Below are 9845 nucleotides of genomic sequence, written 5' to 3'. Positions count from 1 at the left end.
CAGCTGAGAGAGCTGTGAGTTTTCCCTACACTCAACATCTTTCTGGCTCATTGTCAGTCAAGCCGTGCCAACTGCACCAGCCAGTAAAAGCATATAGGAAAAATAAATTTGTCATAGGAAAAGTACAGAAAAAATATTATTTTCATGCAAGACTACAGTAAAGGCACTGTTGGGCTATACTTTGCTAATGAGGAAAAACTAGCTTTCAAAATCAGAGGGTTTTGTCAATGAGTGTGTTTGAGGATGCTTCCATTCAAAAGGTTAGGACCAAAACTTGTTTTTTTAACAATTTCTACAACATTAACATTTTATTAACTCTGAGTGGATGAGGCAGCATGACACCATTGTGCTCTATCATTCTTGAAAACTTCAGTGTGAATAATAGTAAAGGGGTATGCTGGCTGATACTCAGGAGGTTACAAGAGATGTGTGTAGTGAAAATTATGTTTGATGATGAACGGCGCTTTCTACAGTGGTTTATTCATTAAACCTTCAAACACAGTGTTTTTTAAGGTTATTTATAATGTAATATAAAATAATAGAAAGTTGAAATAGTTGTTGAAATACCTTTGTGACTGGTAAAGAAACTCAGCAGAATTTTAGTTTTTAAACTTCCCTAAACACACACTTGCCATTTCCTCTTATTATAGGGAGGCAAAATTAAACAGACTCCTGTCTTTCACAAAGTACAACTTTGGGATTTGTGTGATTATTTTGTGTCTAATTCTTCCAAAGAACTTTGCAGGACCATGCAGAAAGCATTGTGATACTGAATGCTTCAGCTTATGCTTAAAACAGCTTAGTCTTGGCACTCCAATCTAAATAATGACAGTTTGCATTTTTTTGTTACTCATGTTTAGCAGAATCAATCTCTTAAAAGTCAGTAGTGCAACTAAAATTAACATTAAATAATGTGCACAATGTTTGTTAGAGCTGTCTTGAAGGACTGTTGCAAGTGCATCCATTATTTAACTTAATGGCTAAGATCAAGCTTATTAATCTCTACTTAGTATATTGTATTGACATATCAGAGACCTAATTTTGCTCAAGGCTTATTCTGTGCGTCAGAGGTGGCTATTGAGTAGAAAATTCTTTTTATTGCTCTGGAAATAACTATTTCATGTCATAAAACCATGTCAGATTTTCTGAAATCAAAACATTCAGAGAGTATAAAATGTGCAGAAAGTTACAGGTGCTTAGTTTTGACATTTATGGACAATCTAAACTGATGTACAATCAAAACTTGAAGAAACAAATCTGTACCAAAACCAAGGACTATTTTCCATCCTGCTGAGAAGGCTTTCAGTACCAAGAGCACTTAGGAGTAGGAGTTTTCATGGGCAAAAATATTCCCTGTGTGGCAAAAGTTAACAAACGATGGTTTCTCTCATACCTGCTATCTCCCAGATCCCACTAGAAGGTGAGGCAGGACTACGATGGCAAACTCCAAGTAAGAGAAGATATTGGTGCTGGCAAATTGCACCAAATCAGCTCATCTCCTGACGTGAAACGCAGACTCTGTCTTAATCTAATGACAGAAAAGGAGTGAGTCTACCCATTGTTCTGTTTATTTGGATGTGCGCAGCACATATAAAGCCATGTGTAACTTAGTTATTTATAGAAAACGAGAATCAAAGAGAAAAACTAAATTCCTGCAGTACAAAAATATAAATAATGATAAAAGCAGTATTAGCATATTTCCTATAAGATGCTCTGAAGGCCAGGCTACTGCCAGTCTAGTTTATGACAGTTTGTCTTGTAGAGAGGGGACAATGCTCTTTTGCCTCCAGAAGACAAGGAAAAGCTGAGTTTCTATTAATGTCACCTTGATTGTATTTGATTGATCAGAGATTCTTTTTTAGGTGTACTTATGCATGGGAGGTGAACCTAAGAATGCCATAAAAATGCTCTATTGTGCTAGATTTTTGATGGCCCTTCAGGCACTTTAGTTAAAGCTTTCTCTTCTCCTGTGATAATTTAGAACTTGGCAGAAATGTTGTATAAAGTAGGTGTAACAACAGGGATAAAAATTCTCCATCTTTTGGAATGGGGTTTAGCTGTGCAAAATTCCAAGAGATACCTGTACCACAACACCTGCAGCGATCTTTCCCTGGGCTTCTCTGATTCCTGAGAAACCCTAGGAATTTCATGTATTTCTGGATCTATGTGGGCTCTGACCTAGGTCACAAAGTCAATCTTTAAAGGCTTAAATAAGGCCATCCTTTGTTTCTTAATACAGTTTTTTAAACTCCAAATGCCCACTCTGTTATATCAGGATGCCAGAAAACCATAGGACCTGTATTTTCACTGGTTCATTTCCTCTGGCTATCTATGGAATCACCCACATCTGATTTTAATTAGCAGTTATGAGTCACTGACTGGTGTGTGTTTATGAACAAACAGAGGAAAATACTCTAGTCTGGTCGTTTGGGCATGTCTCTAGGAATTAGGAAAAATTGTATTCTCTTCCCTCTGTTGGCCTGATGAACATTTCCTTCAAGTGGGTTAGTTTAACATGAAAAATCAATAAACTCTTTTCTTGCCTTTACTTTCTTAGTTCTTGCATCCTTTCCGACTCAATAGATGTGGGTTGAAATCACTGGATCAGAAAGGTTGGTGAGCTTTTGCCCCTGCATAAAGGTAGTGGGTGGGTGAGGGAGAAGGAATTCCACTTTCCTCCACAGTCCAGAGGGAGATGTTTAGGAGCACATCTGCACAACTGCCTTGGAATCTGGGCTGGCTGTGTCTGCACCCCAGTCCTGCTGTATCCCTACTGGAAACCACAGCACATACTCTGCTGGTGTAGGTTTACTGGCTGGAATTCTATTTGTGTTGTGGTAACATATTCTAGTTTCAGGAGTAAAGCAAATCCATCTCCAAGGCATTTGCTGTAGACAAGTCTTACACGGCTCCATTCTCAACTTGTTCTCTTTAAGGACTTTTTCCTGAAGTCTCTCACCAAACACTGCCAAGGGAACCGAGATAGCCAGTCTGGAACTCTGGTTTCCACTGGCTGGCAAAACAGTGAACCTTTGGGAGCTGTTCCAGGAAGTACCTTCTGTGATATGGCTTTGATTCTCTGTGGCAACATCCTTATGTTTATTGAGATTCAGGCTCAATGTTGTTGTCTTGCAAGCTCTGGGAAAGGGAGAGCAAATTGAATTTTTGGACCCTTTCTTCATTTAGAGCACTGATGTTACTAAAGTGACAAGTGAGATGTCATCTATAAATGAGCAGAAGCCTAAGCACAGAAAACCCTTCTCAAGGGTGGATCTTGGGGATGGGTCCCCACAGTCCTACATGTAGAAAAAGAAATGTTCAAATGGAAGAAGGAAAACCCTATTGTAATGTGGCTCTGTACAAAATTGTGCTGTGGATGGGTAATTCCTGGGCTGTGCTACTGAAATGTGTTTTAATAGAGTTCATGTATTTCTGGGATTACAGTAAGTATGGCTGCTTCTCCTGGAAAGTAAACAAATACATTCCTCAACATGAAATCCCACACAAATGATCTAAACACAGATTGTGACTTTCACTTAAAACTCCCTGTTTTTGGAAAGAATACTATTTTTTTCTTTTGAATTGGCATAAACTGTTCTTGAGTAACTAACTTCTTTTCAGCTTACTCCACCCTCTTTTCCTGGATTTCTCATGCTTCTAAAGGGCAATGGGAATGCAGTTAGCCATTTAATCCCCAACTAAGAGTTTTTAAGTCCCTTGCTAGAGGAGTTTCTTGTGCAGATGGGTTTTTCTTGGACCAAAAGGGCTAAATAAGCCTGTACTTACCAACTTATCATCTGTCCTCTATCTTGTATGTACAAATAGAACAAGTCTCTCAATAATTAAAAAAATCCCACTTTCTTGCTGCAGGAGACCAGGCTGACTGAGATTATAAAGCTGGAGTCAGTGGGGATTTAGCCCCATCACTCACACGTAGTTTGGTGTGTCAATACTGCTTAGTCTAATTGCCAGGAATTCAGAAGTCAGAACGTGGACTTAGATTTTCTTCATTTACGAGTGTATCTGATATCAATGAAGTTTGAAGCATAATTCTAATTTGGGTAAGCTTCTGTGGTTGTAGACTTTCCTCATGTCCACTTTCAAGACAATTGTTCCAAATCTTTAGCTAGGCCTCCTCTGATAGAGGAGTAATATTATGAATAGCTGGAGAATTTCCAGGTGTCACTTTCCTTACACACTCAGCAGGCACTAGGCCTGCTGATAAGCTGCCAGGCACTTCTGTGGCATATTTATGCAGGCATAAAAGCCAGAGAGAAGTTAGTTCCTCATATACGTGTACCAGAGTGGCCCCTGCCTCACCTCTGCTCAAATTCCAGTAAGATTTTTGAAAACTGAGATGGTGTGGGCACATGGGCACAGCAGCCACCAGCTGCTGAAACAGCTCCAGTTACTGCTGGGACGTGGGGTGAGACTGAATACTTTGTATTTAAAACTGAATTTTTGTCTCCCCTTCAGTTGTGTGACCTGCTGTTCTCTGGCAGGTCAGAATTCAGGATCTGGATTAACTGGGGTAATGAGCAGTTGTTGAAAGTGTGTAAGACTTAGCTGATGATGCCTCCAGAACTAATTTTTTCCCGAGAGGGCATGTCCTCTGGCATACTGTCATTAAGTCTAGAATTTCTAATGTTTCTACTATGTGGAAAAGGAAGGAAGAAAGAGATTTTTAAAAAAGTTCAGCAAACAGTTTTAATAGAAATATCTAATATTTTAAAGCATTTTTTCAAGCTGTAAAATTTAATAGGCTAGTGTATTATTCTATGGGATACTTTCCTTCTGTACTCTGTGAAGGAATATCAGTCTGTGTATAATTTCAAAAATATTTTTGATAGCATCCTTCCAACTGTCTGCTTCTCAAACAAGCAGACAGACCAAAAACTAGAATTCACAATTAAATTTGTTCCTATTTTTCATCAATACTGCTGGTTTACAAACAAACCAACATTGTTACATTTCATTTGATGATCACAGTCATGGAAAATATTTCTTTTTTTAAGGGAAATGATATAGAAATAGGATTGAAGACACTTTTAAGTCATCAACTCCAGTCCTCACTTCCTTCTTACATATGCCTATAGAAGTATAAAAATTTTATATGTACTAATTTAGTTATCAGTTCAAGGAATATTAAGCTAGACTAAACTTCTCATAGTTGATACTAGATTTACACTGTTAAATCAGTTGAAGAGGCTTCATTGACTGACCCAGAATTACAATAATTTGCGCCAGCCAAGGACATCAGGTACAGCAGTCTTGCATTGTTGTGCTGTTTATTGCACATCACTGGAATAAGACTGTTAGTAAGTGATTTATTTCCTCCAAGAATACTGTAAAATAGCCTTTAAACTACCATGTGTAATTTCTACACTCAGTAAAATACAGCCTTGTAAATAGCATTTGCTTTTAACAGCAAGACACTATTATTTGTGCTTGGATTTAGTCTGTTCTTGAGTGCATCACAAAAACCATGGCTGACCAATTTTCTATATGTAGCTTGTGTTATTTAGTTTGAAAGAAATCTACAGCTAGTCTGTGCTCTGTATTTAGGAATTCTGCAGTTTTAATACGGTACAAAACCCCTCACTTAATAGAGATTAAGCTCCTTAAAGAAAAGTGCATTTTCCTTGAATATCTATGTATTTGTTTTTATCTGTGATGTCACTTCTCAAGGTTAGGGGTTTTTTCATTCTGGCAGCTCCACCGATGTTTCATGATTAACAAATGCTATTTATACATTTTTAAATACTGTGAAACTTTGGATTTTGCATTGCTCTAAGATGCAACTGCTTGATATTCTGTCTTAGAAAAATGAACAATATTTTTATTGATAAATATTTGTTAATCACATTCTAGAATGTACTCCAACATCAAATTACTTGTACCTTTGCGCTCTTGGAAGAATGTTAAGTTAGATTTTGTTTCTATGTCAGAAAAATATAGAAACAGTTCCATCAGAGGAACTTTACTAAAGATGCCCTTGTATTTGCTTGGGATATGAAGAACTTACTGAGCTTGCACTGAAAGTTTTTAAGTTGCCTTTCCAACAGAAAGTGGAAGTTAATGAGCAATTAACTTCATTTTAATGAAATACGAGTTTATCCGTTGACAAGAAACAATTATTGTCTATTAGGAGTGTTAGCAATTCTTTGAGATAACTTGAACATACATTATTGTAGAATTAATTAAGCTGTAATAATTGTGTTGTGCATCAGCTACCCAAACCTTTAGAGCCTGGACTTTCTCGCACTGAAGCTAACACACTTCTCAGCTGACAGCAGGTTCTAAATTAAGTTGTTGTGGGTTTAAAGTTTGTAACTGTACTTCTCCTTTTTTTTAACTTTATTTAATTTGAATATCTTTCCTTTTTGGGACCATCATAAATTCATACTCTGCTGAATTCAGAGGATGAGGGATAACATGAATAGCCCAGAAACTCTCTTAAGTCACACGTATCTTGATGTGGAACAATGTGTCCAGGAAATATTACTTATGCTTGCCTGTTTCTTGTTTCTCTTTCCCCATAAACATTCATCATGCCTGCTTTCAGGTACTGAGCTATAGAATGTCCATCTATATATGTATTTAAAGTTTTCAGTACAAAAAATTAGATGGACCCTAGAATGTATCTGATTCTTCACTGGCATTCCAGATCTATTTACATCAGCAAAGGTAATTCAAAGCTTTTGTTTTGTACACATAGCCTTCCTTTTGGACAGAAGCCTAATATGGAACTGCAGGACTGCTGAGAGACAGTCATAAAATGCTGACACAAAACACTCTCTTAGCAGCCATACCAAGAGATGGTTAGGAAAGATAGCAACAGTAGTGCTGAGCTTTTGTACTCCCAAACCAGCACAGTGGTTCCTTGAATGCCCTTATAAACTATGACCAGTGCTGAACTATTTTAAATTCTTGAGGGAACTATGCTGGCAGTGATCTGCCTAAAGGATTAAGCAGAGATAATGCATTCCCTACAGAGTCCATCTAGGCTAGCTCCCAAAACTGTAAGACCAGGAGCTTATTTTATGAGGTCTTATACTGTAATTTTGAAGCACGTGTTGATCTTTCAAAACGGCTGGAGGAGATTTTGAACTTTACCATTCACAAACATTGAAAAGTCTTCAGTCAGAAATCCAAAAGTAGATCTGGTAAATGCCTGTCCTGCTTAAACACTGTTGCACCCACCACTCTGTGGTGTCATGGAGACATTATATCCCTAATATCCCCTATAGTTTGCTCTTCCCAAAGCCAAGTGGGTTCTGTGCTTCACTGAACAGCTTTCCATTACGCTGTATGGAACTGCACTGTATGGGATTTAGGAGGAAGAGTGTCATAGGAGAGCTAAGCTGGTTTCATTAGATAAGCTGATAAAGCTGGAACTTTTCAAGGTCTCTTCCAAAACATTGGAAAGTTCAAAACTTCTTCAATCCATGACCACAAAATGATCTTATGGTAGGTTGGTAAACGAGAGGCACTGTATAAATTTACCCTTTCATATATTATTCAAATAATATGTGGGAGAGAGGTAGGTAAGTTATTTGGAGCTTGGATGACTCCAGCAGCTTTTTTTTTTTTTTAGTATGCTTTATTTCATGATAGCTGTGAAAAATATTTTTAAAACTGGGAAGAGAGATTGTTGTGTTTGAGTTGTTCTTTGGGAACAATTCAGCCTCCTAGAAGTCATCATTATGAGTAGAATTTTCTTCTACTTATTCATCCCTTTTTCTTGTCCTGGAATATTCTTACTAATTACATGCTGCTACCAGAGGAGGATGAAACATATAATACTACTTGGAATGGTCTTACTGCTAATAGTTTGGGTTATTTGGCTGTTGGTCTTCACCTTTATACGTGAAAATGTGATTTTTGAGTTAGAAAATAAAAGCTGAAAAGAAACAAGTTAACTACAAAGTGGATGGAAGTTTTCAGTATTCTGAGATAATATCTGTTCACATAAACCAACAGGCTACAAAGGATTTCAGCATTTTACAAAGCTTCTGCTCACATTCCAGCTGGCAAAAATAATGCTATTTTCAATAGTAGGAAAGGTGGTGGTTATGCTGTTTTGCATTGCAGAGTGTTCTTATCCCATGTTGTGTCATGTCTCAGAGTAGGTCAATACAAAATCAAGAATGAAAGAAATGAATCTTTGAAGATATTTGTTTTTTCCAGCTCAGTAACTTAATATTTCATCAAGGGTCTTCTGGGAGCTGATCTGAATATGTTGCAGTGAAGAGAGCAGCCAGGGAGGAACTCTAATGAGAACTCAGTATACATTCCTGACTGCCTTCAAACAATTTGGCAGCCATAATTTTTTAAAACATTCCAAGCACTCATCTCTCATTGTCTTTTGTGGTTTGGACGAGTATTGTTGATTGTTGGACTGGTTTTGAGGTAGTCCCCTGAGTGAAATTGTGGATCCTACCTCACACATTATCATCTGCATTTGCATATAATTGAGACATAAGCTCTCTGGCAATCTGCAAAAGGAATGCTGTAGAACTCTTGTTAAATTTTCTAAGAACAAACACAATAGGAATGCCAGCCTAGGATGTAGGTCAAGAATTTGTCCACGGAATATTCTTTATTAAATCCAGTGAAATCCTCTGGAGGTTGTTAGATATGAGTTAAAGGAAAGACCTATATCCAAGACCTCCTTAGTATGGGGATTAAGATGAAATGAGATTTGGATCTACTTTGCCTCTACACTTGTTTGTTTGAAACTAAAATAATTCCAGATTTTTTCAGTTTTCAACTTTCTTTTTAAATTTAACATTTTTGAAAAAAGCACCAAACCACACTCAAACCAGGGTGTCCTTTTTGTAAATAACATCCATGCAAGAGAGTGTTTGAGTGTGTTTTGGAGGTTGGAGTGAGTGAGGCAGAGTGAGAAACCACAGAGGTACTTTGTACTGAACATTGCTCCTGCAGCAGCTCATAGGGTGAGAGGTGACTTTAGCAATGACTTGCATTACATAATACCTCCCATCTCTCTGCAGATGTGTGAGTTTGTTTAAATGTTTTATGAGGTTTTTATTGCACTGTAATATAGTCCCAACCCCTCTGCAGTTGCCAGTTTGGTCACAAAATATAATAAATTTTAAAATACCTAATGCTTCAGCTATTTAATAATTTTCTGACAGGCCCCCTGATGCAATTATGGTACCGCTGTATCACTGAACTACTTGTTTGGGATGTGTAGAACAGCAGGTTTAGATCACTAATCCTGTTCTACAAAATCCCTGTGTTTAAGCAGATTTGAACGTTCTGTATCCTTGTAAAAGATTACTCTTCTCTGTCCCTATCTCCCTTGTGCTGTGGTACAACAGCAGGCTGTGGGATGATGACCAGTGCTTCCATCCTCTTTTGGGGTTACCATGCCTCCTTGATTTGTGGTGAAAGTAGCAACTTTTTCAAAATCACTGTGGTGTTTTTCAGGGCTCTAAAAGAAACAGAATTCTTGGGCAGCATCTCTGGTGTGTGCTGATATGCTTCTTTTCACTCATACAATAAAGTTTTATACTGGAGGCCACTGAATATCAAACTCTAACTCATGAGAGACGTGAGCACAGGCAAGTGGAGTCTTCCCGTTACATCAAGGCAGTGGTCAAGTAGCCCGTGCCTTCAAAAAAAATTTTTAATTCTTTTTACAATGGAGGAAATTAAAACTGTGAAAGGAAAAACCTCAACCCTACACTTAAAAATTATTTTACTGTGTAAACAGATAACAATTTTAAGCTAAGCAACTCAAAGAGAACTGAGGGAAGAGACACATGCATAAAGAAACTTATCCCTCTTTCCAGTTTCTAATTTCCAGTTCAAGCAAG

The sequence above is a fragment of the Cinclus cinclus genome, chromosome 5 (assembly GCF_963662255.1).
Source record: "Cinclus cinclus chromosome 5, bCinCin1.1, whole genome shotgun sequence".
Classification (NCBI taxonomy): Eukaryota; Metazoa; Chordata; class Aves; order Passeriformes; family Cinclidae; genus Cinclus; species Cinclus cinclus.
The sequence above is the reverse complement of the archived record's forward strand: the minus strand, read 5'-3'. Positions refer to the sequence as shown.